The following is a 14,063-nucleotide window of genomic DNA, read 5'->3' on the forward strand; positions in this document are numbered from 1 at the left end:
GTTATCAATGAAAACAGAAATATTTTCACCCTGTATGTATGGTTCCACTGAACGAGACTGTCCTAATCATGAAATAATTGACTTCTTCTGTTGTGATGACTGAACTGAGGCATTGTATCTACTAAGAAACTGATGCTGTATACAAAAGGAAGCGATTTATCACTGGGTAATTCCCTGCTGAGAATACATGGACTCTTACACTCGAGCAGAAGTAATTGCAAATAATCCACTGGGAAGTACAATATTTTTCGCTTGGTTTAAGTCTATATCTGGCCCACCACTTCGGTATTTTGAACTTAGTCTGGTGTGTTCTTTGCGGCAAATTTCTTTATGAGTTCCTTATCCGTTCACTTCTCCTTCTTCTCTATCTCGCTTGAACATTGAAAGTATCACTTAGACGACATTTCGGTCAGTCATGGAACAATATCAGTACTGATATAATATCGTATAGGGCTTAAACCTATAGATCATCTGCTAATGTGATCTTGGCAACATGATCTGGTGTCGACTTAAGGATGGTGGACATGTTAATCTCGTTTTTGCCGATGTGTTAGTTACATTAATGAAGATACAGTCCTTTTGACTCTTCTTATGGCTGTCCTTGTGACTGAGTAGCTGTCTTGTGGATCTCCTGAAAGTCGAGCCAGGTAAGAAACCTTGATAGTTTTGACCTTGTACACAACAATAGTGACTTCAACAATGATCTCTCCGCTGTGGAAGGTTCTACCTAGCATGTTGGATTATCCTGTTTTAGTCACCTCTCTCTCCCCTTTACCTCTCCGACTAGCTCACTGTTTCTGCCTGTCTGTCTGTCTCTCTCTCTGTCTCTGTCTCTCTGTCTCTCTGTCTCTCTCTGTCTCTCTCTGTCTCTCTCTGTCTTTCTCTGTCTCTGTCTGTCTGTCTGTCTGTCTGTCTCTCTCTCTCTCTCTCTCTCTCCTTTATTTACGTAATTTTTTTTATGGAGCTAGATTAATAATTCCTTCCATTATTTACAAGAAAGAACTGTTACCTACCTCAGCTCATTTAAAAGTCTTTTTTAATTGTTAGGATGAAGTTGGAGCGGCTATTGGAGAGAGATTTCATTTCGACAACTGATTTTATTTCATGGATGTTGTTATACAGTGTGAAGATGTTCCATACTCGAGTCATTCTATGACTGAATAATCTCAGATGAAATGATGTTGTTACAAAGGGTACAGGCAGAGTGTAGTTGTTGCTTGCAGCCCGTCTTGTAGAAGCTGTCCTCCTGCTGTTCGCGAAGTGCGGCCAAATGTTGTACCATGACAATATTACCCTTGTACGCACTAGTAAGACCATCCACATCTCAATGGTGGTGAAAGTTCTGCTGGAATTCCAGGTCAACCCGACATGACATAAGTCGTCTTGTTCGGTTCTGTATTCTGTCCAGAAGGCGTAGTTAAGATGGGACAGGCAATCCTAGACAGCAGAGCATACACAAGATGTAAGCGCATTTGGCTTCATACAGCGTTTTTCAGCCTCTATGTTAATCAGGTACGAGGTATGCCTTAGTGCTGTTACCTTCTTGGTAACTTTGTTGACAAGATTTACCATATAGGTTTTGTAAGAGACTTTGGGATTAAATTTCACCTGTAGAAAATCCACCTCATCCCTGCTTCCAACACTTTTCCATTCATTCTTACTTCTGCCCGAGCATTAACATCATGGCGCCTAGAGACCAACATCAGTTGTATTTTCTAAGAAGCAAATGTAACCTGCCATCGTTTTCCTTAGGTTAATAGCCGTAACCTGGTGGTTGATGTAACGGAGAGCAGCTGGCACTTCCTCTCATGGATAAGTAAATGTCAGAATGTAGTCATCAGCAGGTAGGGAATTTTAGGGATAGAGAGGAGGCCAGTGAAGGAAACATTCCATGTGGAACAGATTAAATCCCATGAACAGATTCCATGTGGAACAGATTAAATGTATTGTTCATTCTATCCCGAGAACTACTTTTAAAGATGTACCTTGACAGTAATCACTAAGGAGACACTGTGCTACATAATGGAGTGGTATAAGGAGAGATCAGTAGCAGAGTAATATTTACTGAAGCCATGTTGATGGTCACAAAAAAGGGAGTGGGATTATTGTCTCAAGCATCTTGCCAGTGATTGACAGGAGTGACACTGATCTGTACTTACTGATTTCCACTCTGCTCTTCTTTCTGTAAACAGGGACTACATTTGCCTCTTTCTACAGAGGCTATTTACAATATGTTAGGCAGTGGTGATAGAGTTAGAGGTGATGCTAGCTGGTCTGCACATCTACTTAACAATCTTGGAATCACCGTAACAGGGCCCACAGCCTTTTCCTGGTCCCAAGATTTAAGGAAGAGATATAGTTCACTTGCCATATAATCACCAGTGACAACTTTGACACAGTTCTTGCAGCTAGCAAAGAAGGTTCCTTAACTATATTATTAACTTGCGCCTTGGTAGCAAAGTGTTCCTTAAACAGTGCCTGTGTGTGCACAATAAGGCTAACAGATTACTAGCATTTATTTTAAGAAGTATTACGAATAGATGCAGAATAATAACATGTGAGTGATAGACATTGAAGTGTGGTAGGTAGTTGATGTGTACCACTACCGTACACCAGCTACCACGATCATTACCAATACCGTACACCAGCTACCACGATCATTACCACTACCGTACACCAGCTACCACGATCATTACCACTACCGTACACCAGCTACCACGATCATTACCACTACCGTACACCAGCTACCACGATCATTACCACTACCGTACACCAGCTACCACGATCATTACCACTACCGTACACCAGCTACCACGATCATTACCACTACCGTACACCAGCTACCACGATCATTACCACTTCCGTACACCAGCTACCACGATCATTACCACTACCGTACACAAGCTACCACCATCATTACCACTACCGTACACCAGCTACCACCATCATTACCACTACCGTACACAAGCTACCACCATCATTACCACTACCGTACACCAGCTACCACCATCATTACCACTACCGTACACCAGCTACCAGCATCATCACCACCACCGTACACCAGCTACCACCATCATTACCACTACCGTACACAAGCTATCACCATCATCACCACCACCGTACACCAGCTACCACCATCATTACCACTACCGTACACCAGCTACCACCACCAGTACCGTACACCAGTTACCACTATCATCACCACTACCATATACCAGCTACCACTATCATCTCCACTACCGTACACCAGCTACCACCATCACCAGTACCGTACACCAGCTACCACTATCATCACCACTACCGTATACCAGCTACCACCATCATCAGCGCTACCGTACACCAGCTACCACCATCATCACCACCACCGTACACCAGCTACCACCATCATCACCACTACCGTACACCAGCTACCACCATCATCACCACTACCGTACACCAGCTACCACCATCATCACCACTACCGTACACCAGCTACCACCATCATCACCACTACCGTACACCAGCTACCACTATCATCACCACTACCGTACACCAGCTACCACCATCATCACCACTACCGTACACCAGCTACCGCCATCATCACCACTACCGTACACCACCTACCACCATCATCACTACTACCGTACACCACCTACCACCATCATCACCAGTACCGTACACCAGCTACCACCATCATCAACACTACCGTACACCAGCTGCCACCATCATCACTACTACCGTACCCCAGCTACCACCATCACCACCACTACTGTACACCAGCTACCACTATCATCATCACTACCATACACCAGCTACCACTATCATCACCACTACCGTACACAAGCTACCACCATCATCACCAGCACCGTACGCCTGCTATCACCATCATCACCACCACCGTACACCAGCTACCACTATCATCATCACCACCGTACACCAGCTACCACTATCATCACCACTACCGTACACCAGCTTCCACCATTATTACCACTACCGTACACCAGCTACCACCATCATTACCACTACCATGCACGAGCTACCACCATCATTACCACTACCGTACACCAGCTACCACCATCATTACCACTACCGTACACCAGCTACCACCATCATCACCACCACCGTACACCAGCTACCACCATCATTACCACTACCGTACACAAGCTATCATCATCATCGCCAGTACCGTACACCAGCTACCACTATCATCACCACCACCTTACACCAGCTACAACTATCATCAATACCACCATACACCAGCTACCACCATCATTACCACTACCATACACGAGCTACCACCATCATTACCACTACCGTACACCAGCTACCACCATCATTACCGCTACCGTACACAAGCTATCACCATCATCACTACCACCGTACACCAGCTACCACCATCATTACCATTCCAGTGCACCAGCTACCACCATCATCACCAGTACCGTACGGAAGCTACCACCATCATCACCACCACCGTACACAAGCTACCCCCATCATCACCACTAACGTACACCAGCTGGCACTATCATAACCACTACCGTACACCAGCTACCACTATCATCACCACTACCGTTCACCAGGTACCACCATCATTACCACTACCGTACAACAGCTACCACCATCATCACCAGTACCGTACACCAGCTACCACTATCATCACCACTATCATCACCACTACCGTACACAAGCTACCACCATCATCACCACCACCGTACACCAGTTACCACTATCATTACCACCACCGTACACCAGCTACCACCATCATTACCACTACCGTACACAAGCTATCATCATCATCGCCAGTACCGTACACAAGCTACCACCATCATCACCACCACCTTACACCAGCTACCACTATCATCAACACCACCGTACACCAGCTAACACCTTCATCACCACCACCGTACACTATCTACCACCAACATTACCAGTACCGTGCATCAGCTACTACCATCATCACCAGTACCGTACGAAAGCTACCACCATCATCACCACTACCGTACACCAGCTACCACTATCATCACCACTACCGTACACCAGCTACCACCATCATCACCACTACCGTACATGAGCTACCACCATCATCACCACTACCGTACACCAGTTACCACCATCATCACCCCTACCGTACACCACCTACCACTATCATTACCACTACCGTACTCTAGGGATCCACCATCATCACCACCACCGTACACCAGCTACCACCATCATTACCACTACCGTACACCAGCTACCACCATCAACACCAGTACCGTACACCAGCTACCACCATCATCACCATCACCGTACGCCAGCTTCCACTATCATCAATACCACAGTACACAAGCTACCACCATCATCACCACCACCGTACACAGCTACCACTATCATCACCACTACCGTACGCCAGCTACCACCAACATCACCACCACCGTACACCAGGTACCACCATCATTACCACTACCGTACAGCAGCTGCCACTATAATCACCACTACCGTACACCAGCTACCACCATCATCACCAGTACCGTACACCAGCTACCACTATCATCACCACTACCATACACCAGCTACCACTATCATCACCACTACCGTACACCAGCCACCACCATCATCACCACTACCGTACACCAGCTACCAGCATCATTACCACTACCGTACACAAGCTATCACCATCATCACCAGTACCGTACACAAGCTACCACCATCATCACCACCACCTTACACCAGCTACCACTATCATCAATACCACCATACACCAGCTACCACCAACATCACCACCACCGTACACCAGCTACCACCATCATCTCCACTACCATACACCAGCTACAACCATCATCGCCACTACTGTACACCATCTACCACCATCATTACCACTACCGTACACCAGCTTCCACCATCATCACCGGTACCGTACACCAGCTACCACTATCATCTCCACTACCATTCACCAGCTACCACTATCATCTCCACTACCGTACACCAGCTACCACCATCATCACCAGTACCGTACACCAGCTACCACTATCATCACCACTACCGTACACCAGCTACCACCATCATCAGCGCTACCGTACACCAGCTACCACTTTCATCACCACTACAGTACACCAGTAACCACCATCATCACCAGCACAGTACGCCAGCTACCACCATCATTACCACTACCGTACACAAGCTATCATCATCATCGCCAGTACCGTACACAAGCTACCACCATCATCACCACCACCTTACACCAGCTACCACTATCATCAACACCACCGTACACCAGCTAACACCATCATCACCACCACCGTACACTAGCTACCACCATCATTACCACTACCGTGCATCAGCTACCACCATCATCACCAGTACCGTACACCAGCTACCACTATCATTACCACTACCGTACACCAGCTACCACAATCATCACCACCACCGTACACCAGCAACCACCATCATTACCACTACCATACACAAGCTACCACCATCATCACCACCACCGTAAACTAGCTACCACCATCATTACCACTACCGTGCACCAGCTACCACCATCATCACCAGTACCGTACGGAAGCTACCACAATCATCACCACTACCGTCCACCAGCTACCACTATCATCACCACTACCGTACACCAGTTACCACCATCATCACCACTACCGTACACCAGCTACCATCATCATCACCACTACCGTACACCACCTACCACCATCATCACCACTACCGTACACCACCTACCACTATCATTACCACTACCATACACCAGCTACCACCATCAACACCAGTACCGAACACCAGCTACCACCATCATCACCACCACCGTACACCAACTACCACTATCATCATCACCACAGTACACAAGCTACCACCATCATCACCATCACCATACACAGCTACCACTATCATCACCACTACCGTACGCCAGCTACCACCAACATCAACACCACCGTACACTAGCTACCACCATCATTACCACTACCGTACACCAGCTACCACTATCATCATCACTACCGTACACCAGCTACCACCATCATCACCAGTACCGTACACCAGCTACCACTATCATCACCACTATCATCACCACTACCGTACACAAGCTACCAACATCATCACCACTAACGTACACCAGCTACCACCATCATCACCACTACCGTACACCACCTACCACGATCATCACAACTACCGTACACCACATACCACTATCATTACCACTACCGTACACCAGCTACCACCATCATCACCAGTACCGTACACCAGCTACCACTATCATCACCACTACCATACACCAGCTACCACTATCATCACCACTACCGTACATCAGCTACCACCATCATCACCACTACCGTACACCAGCTACCACCATCATCACCACTACAATACACCAGCTACAACCATCATCGCCACTACCGTACACCAGCTACCACCATCATTACCACTACCGTACACCAGCTACCACCATCATCACCAGTACCGTACACCAGTTACCACGATCATCAAAACTACCATATACCAGCTACCACTATCATCTCCACTACCGTACACCAGCTACCACCATCATCACCAGTACCGTACACAAGCTACCACTATCATCACCACTACCGTACACCAGCTACCACTTTCATCACCACTACAGTACACCAGTAACCACCATCATCACCAGCACAGTACGCCAGCTACCACCATCATCACCACCACCGTACACCAGCTACCACCATCATCAGCACAACCGTACACCACCTACCACCATCATCACCACCACCGAAAACCAGCTACCACCATCATCACCACCACCGTACACCAGCTTCCACCATCATTACCACTACCGTGCACAAGCTACCACCATCATCACCACCACCGTACACTAGCTACCACCATCATTACCACTACCGTGCATCAGCTACCACCATCATCACCAGTACTGTACGGAAGCTACCACCATCATCACCTCTAACGTACACCAGCTACCACTATCATCACCACTACCGTACACCAGGTACCACCATCATCACCACTACCGTACACAAGCTACCACAATCATCACCACTACCGTACACCACCTACCACCATCATCACCACTACCGTACACCACCTACCACTATCATTACCACTACCGTACACCAGCTACCACCATCATCACCACCACCGTACACCAGCTACCACCATCATTACCACTACCGTACACAAGTTACCACCATCATCACCACCACCTTACACCAGCTACCACTATCATCAATACCACCGTACACCAGCTAACACCATCATCACCACCACCGTACACTAGCTACGACTATCATCAATACCACCGTACACCAGCTACCACCATCATCACCACTACCGTACACCACCTACCACTATCCTTACCACTACCGTACACCAGCTACCACCATCATCACCACCACCGTACACCAGCTACCACCATCATTACCACTACCGTACACAAGCTACCACCATCATCACCACCAACGTAAACTAGCTACCACCATCATTACCATTACCGTGCATCAGCTACCACCATCATCACCAGTACCGTTCGGAAGCTACCACCATCATCACAACTACCGTACTCCAGCTACCACTATCATCACCACTACCGTACACCAGCTACCACCATCATCACCACTACCGTACACAAGCTACCACCATCATCACCACTTCCGTACACCACCTCCCACCATCATCACCACTACCGTACACCACCTACCACTATCATTACCGCTACCATATAACAGCTACCACCATCATTACCACTACCGTACACAAGCTACCACCATCATCACCACCACCTTACACCAGCTACCACTATCATCAATACCACCGTACACCAGCTAACACCATCATCACCACCACCGCACACTAGCTATCACTATCATCAATACCACCGTACACCAGCTACCACCATCATCACCACTACCGTACACCACCTACCACTATCATTACCACTACCGTACACCACCTACCACCATCATCACCACCACCGTACACCAGCTACCACCATCATTACCAGTACAGTACACAAGCTACCACCATCATCACCACCACCGTACACTAGCTACCACCATCATTACCACTACCGTGCGTCAGCTACCACCATCATCACCAGTACCGTACAGAAGCTACCACCATCATCACCACTACCGTGCACCAGCTACCACTATCATCACCACTACCGCACACCAGCTACCACCATCATCACCACTACCGTACACCAGCTACCACCATCATCACCACTACCGTACACTACCTACCACCTTCATCACCACTACCGTACACCACCTACCACTATCATTACCACTACCGTACACCAACTACCATAATCATTACCACTACCGTACACCTGCTACCACCATCATCACCACCACCGTACACCAGCTACCACCATCATTACCACTACCGTACACAAGTTACCACCATCATCAAAACCACCTTACACCAGCTACCACTATCATCAATACCACCGTACACCAGCTAACACCATCATCACCACCACCGTACACTAGCTACGACTATCATCAATACCACCGTACACCAGCTACCGCCATCATCACCACTACAGTACACCACCTACCACTATCATTACCACTACCGTACACCAGCTACCACAATCATCACCACCACCGTACACCAGCTACCACCATCATCACCACCACCGTACACTAGCTACGACTATCATCAATACCACCGTACACCAGCTACCGCCATCATCACCACTACAGTACACCACCTACCACTATCATTACCACTACCATACACAAGCTACCACCATCATCACCACCACCGTAAACTAGCTACGACCATCATTACCCCTACCGTACTCCAGCTACCTCCATCATCACCAGTACCGTACACCAGTTACCACTATCATCACCACTACCATACACCAGCTACCACTATCATCTCCACTTCCGTACTCCAGCTACCACCATCATCATCAGTACCGTACACCAGCTACAACTGTCATCACCACTACCGTACACCAGCTACCACTTTCATCACCACTAGAGTACACCAGTAACCACCATCATCACCAGAACAGTACGCCAGCTACCACCATCATCACCACCACCGTACTCCAGCTACCACCATCATCAACACAACAGTACACCAGCTACCACCATCCCCTCCACCGTAAACCAGCTACCACCATCATTACCACTACCGTACACCAGCTACCACCATCATCACCAGTACCATACACCAGCTACCACCATCATCACCACCACCGTACACCAGCTACCACTATCATCATCACCACCTCACACGAGCTACCACCATCATCACCACCACCGTACACCAGCTACCACCATCATCACCACTACCGTACGCCAGCTACCACCATCATCACCACCACCGTACACCAGTTACCACCATCATCACCACTACCGTACACCAGCTATCACCATAATCTCCACTACCGTACACCAGCTACCACCATCATCACCACTACGATACACCAGCTACCACTATCATCACCACTACCGTACACCAGCTACCACCATCATCACCACATTACACCAGCTACCACCATCATCACCACTACCGTACACCAGCTGCCACCATCATCACTATTACCGTACACCATCTACCACTATCATCATCACTACCATACACCAGCTACCACTATCATCACCACTACCGTACACCAGCTACCACCATCATCACCAGTACCGTACGCCAGCTACCACCATCATCACCACCACCGTACACCAGCTACCACTATCATCACCACTACCGTACACCAGCTACCACCATTATTACCACACACTAGCTACCACCATCATCATCACCACCGTACACCAGCTACCACCATCATCACCACTACCATACGCCAGGTACCACCATCATCGCCTCTACCATACTTCAGCTACCACCATCATCACCACTACCATACACCATCTACCACCATCATCATCACCACCGTGCACCAGCTACTACCGTCATCACCACAACCATACACCAGCTGCCACTATCATCACTACTACCGTACATCAGCTACCACTATCATCATCAATACCATTCACCAGCTACCACTATCAGCACCACTTCTGTACACCAGCTACCACCATCTTCACCAGTACTGTACACCAGCGACCACCATCATCACCACTACCGTACACCAGCTACCACCATCATCACCACCGCCTACACCAGCTACCACCATCATCACCACTACCGTACCCCAGCTACCACCATCATCCCCACCACCGTACACCAGCTACTACCATCATCACCACCAACATTCACCAGCTACCACCATTATCACCACTACCATACACCAGCTGCCATTAACATCACTACCGTACACCAGCTACCACTATCATCATCACTAAGATACACCAGCTACCACTATCATCGCCTCTACCGTACATCAGCTACCACCATCACCACCACCACCGTACATCAGCTACCACCATCATCACCACCACCGTACATCAGCTATCACTATCATCACCACTACCGTACACCAGCTACCACCATCACCACCACCACCGTACATCAGCTACCACCATCATCACCACCACCGTACATCAGCTACCACTATCATCACCACTATCGTACACCAGCTACCACCACAATCACCACCACTGTACACCAGCTACCACCATCATCACCAGTACTTTACACCAGCTACCAACATCATCACCACTACCGTACACCAGCTGCCACCATCATCACCATTACCGTACACCATCTACCACTATCATCATCACTACCATACACCAGCTACCACTATCATCACCACTACCGTACACCCGCTACCACCATCATCGCCAGTACCGTACTCCAGCTGCCACTATCATCACCTCTACCGTACACCAGCTACCACCATTATTACCACACACCAGCTACCACCATCATAATCACCACCGTACACCAGCTACCAGCATCATCACCAGTACCATACGCCAGGTACCACCATCATCGCCTTTACCATACATCAGCTACCACCATCATCACCACTACCGTACACCAGCTACCACCATCATCATCACCACCGTGCATCAGCTACCACCATCATCACCACAACCATACACCAGCTGCCACTATCATCACCACTACCGTACACCAGCTACCACTGTCATCATCAATACCATTCACCAGCTACCACTATCATCACCACAACCCTACACCAGCTACCACCATCTTTACCAGTACTGTACGCCAGCTACCACCATCATCACCACTACCGTACACCAGCTACCACCATCATCACCACAGCCGTACACCTGCTTCCACCATCATCACCACTACCGTACCCCAGCTACCACCATCGTCACCACCACCGTACACCAGCTACTACAATCATCACCTCCAACGTACACCAGCTACCACCATCATCACCACTACCTTGCACCAGCTGCCATTATCATCACACTACCGTACACCAGCTACCACTATTATCATCACTACCATACACAAGTTATCACCATCATCACTACCACCGTACATCAGCTATCACCATCATCACCATCACCGTACATCAGCTACCACCATCATCACCACCACCGTACATCAGCTATCACTATCATCACCACTACCGTACACCAGCTAGCACCATCATGACCACACACCAGCTACCACCATCATCACCACACACCAGCTAGCACCGTCATAAGCACTACCGTACACCAACTACCGCCATCATCACCACTACCGTACATCAGCTACCACTATCATCACCACTGCCGTACACCAGCTACCACCGTCATCACCAGCACCGTCATCACCACCACCGTACACCAGCTACCACCATCATCACCACCACCGTACACAAGGTACCACCATCATCACCACATTACACCAGCTACCACCATCATCACCACTTCCGTGCATCAGCTGCCACCATCATCACCACTACCGTACACCAGCTACCACCATCATCACCACCACCGTACACTAGCTACCACCATCATCACCACCACCGTACACAAGGTACCACCATCATCACCACATTACACCAGCTACCACCATCATCACCACATTACACCAGCTACCACCATCATCACCACTTCCGTGCACCAGCTGCCACCATCATCACCACTACCGTACACCAGCTACTACCATCATCACCACCACCGTACACCAGCTACCACTATCATCACCACTACCGTACCCCAGCTACCACCATCATCACCACCACCATACACCAGCTACCACCATCATCACCACCACCGTACACCAGCTACTACCATCATCACCAACACCGTACACCAACTATCACTATGATCACCACTACCATACACCAGCTGCCACTATTATCACCACTACCGTACACCAGTTACCACCATCATCACCACTACTCCACCCACTGCCATATACCATCACTCACTACCAACACTACCAGTCACCACACTATCCTCCCTGAAGGTCTGTCAACGTAACTTAATACAAATATCCTCACAACTCTCCCTTCCTTATGAAATTCAATACAATTATATTAAATTTTTCGCTTTCTTGGACCTCTCCTCTGTGAGTCAGTTTTGTCACACAGTTTTAATCATTATTATGACTTTTCTGTTTCTTAGTGTTTCATAATTATCACCGTCCGTCTTCATTAAGTGAAAGTCAGTATAATATCGAATTTTGGTATCTCAAATTTCATTATCTCTATTTTTGGTATCTCAAATTCCAGTATCTTAAATTTAACAATCTCAAACTTAACAGTCTCAAATTTAAATTTATCTCAAAATTTGTTTATATTCATGAAATTGTTCCAAAGTATTCACTCATCATTAGGAATTTATTTTAATATAAATTATACATTAGATGATGTTTATGGAAAATTTTTCACTGGAAATAATTGTTTCTGTGGAAGAAGTATTTCCAAGGGAATGTGTACATATTTCTTAACACCGATTGTCACATGTTTCTAATCAATATTCTTTTATTCAGTATTTGCAGTGGCGAGATTCACGATTCTCTGTAAAATTATTACTTATTTGATATTATAATATATAAAATATACAATATATAAAAATAATCTCTACTTCTACGAGGTCTGTATAAGTCCTGACTGGCAACAGTTACATACTACACACACCCTGGTCATGAAGAGGATTTCGGGGAACTTAGGTTAATTTTGTCTCCAGGATGCCACCCACACCAATTAGCTAACA

This window comes from Cherax quadricarinatus, chromosome 1 (assembly GCF_038502225.1).
Source record: "Cherax quadricarinatus isolate ZL_2023a chromosome 1, ASM3850222v1, whole genome shotgun sequence".
In the NCBI taxonomy this organism is placed as follows: domain Eukaryota; kingdom Metazoa; phylum Arthropoda; class Malacostraca; order Decapoda; family Parastacidae; genus Cherax; species Cherax quadricarinatus.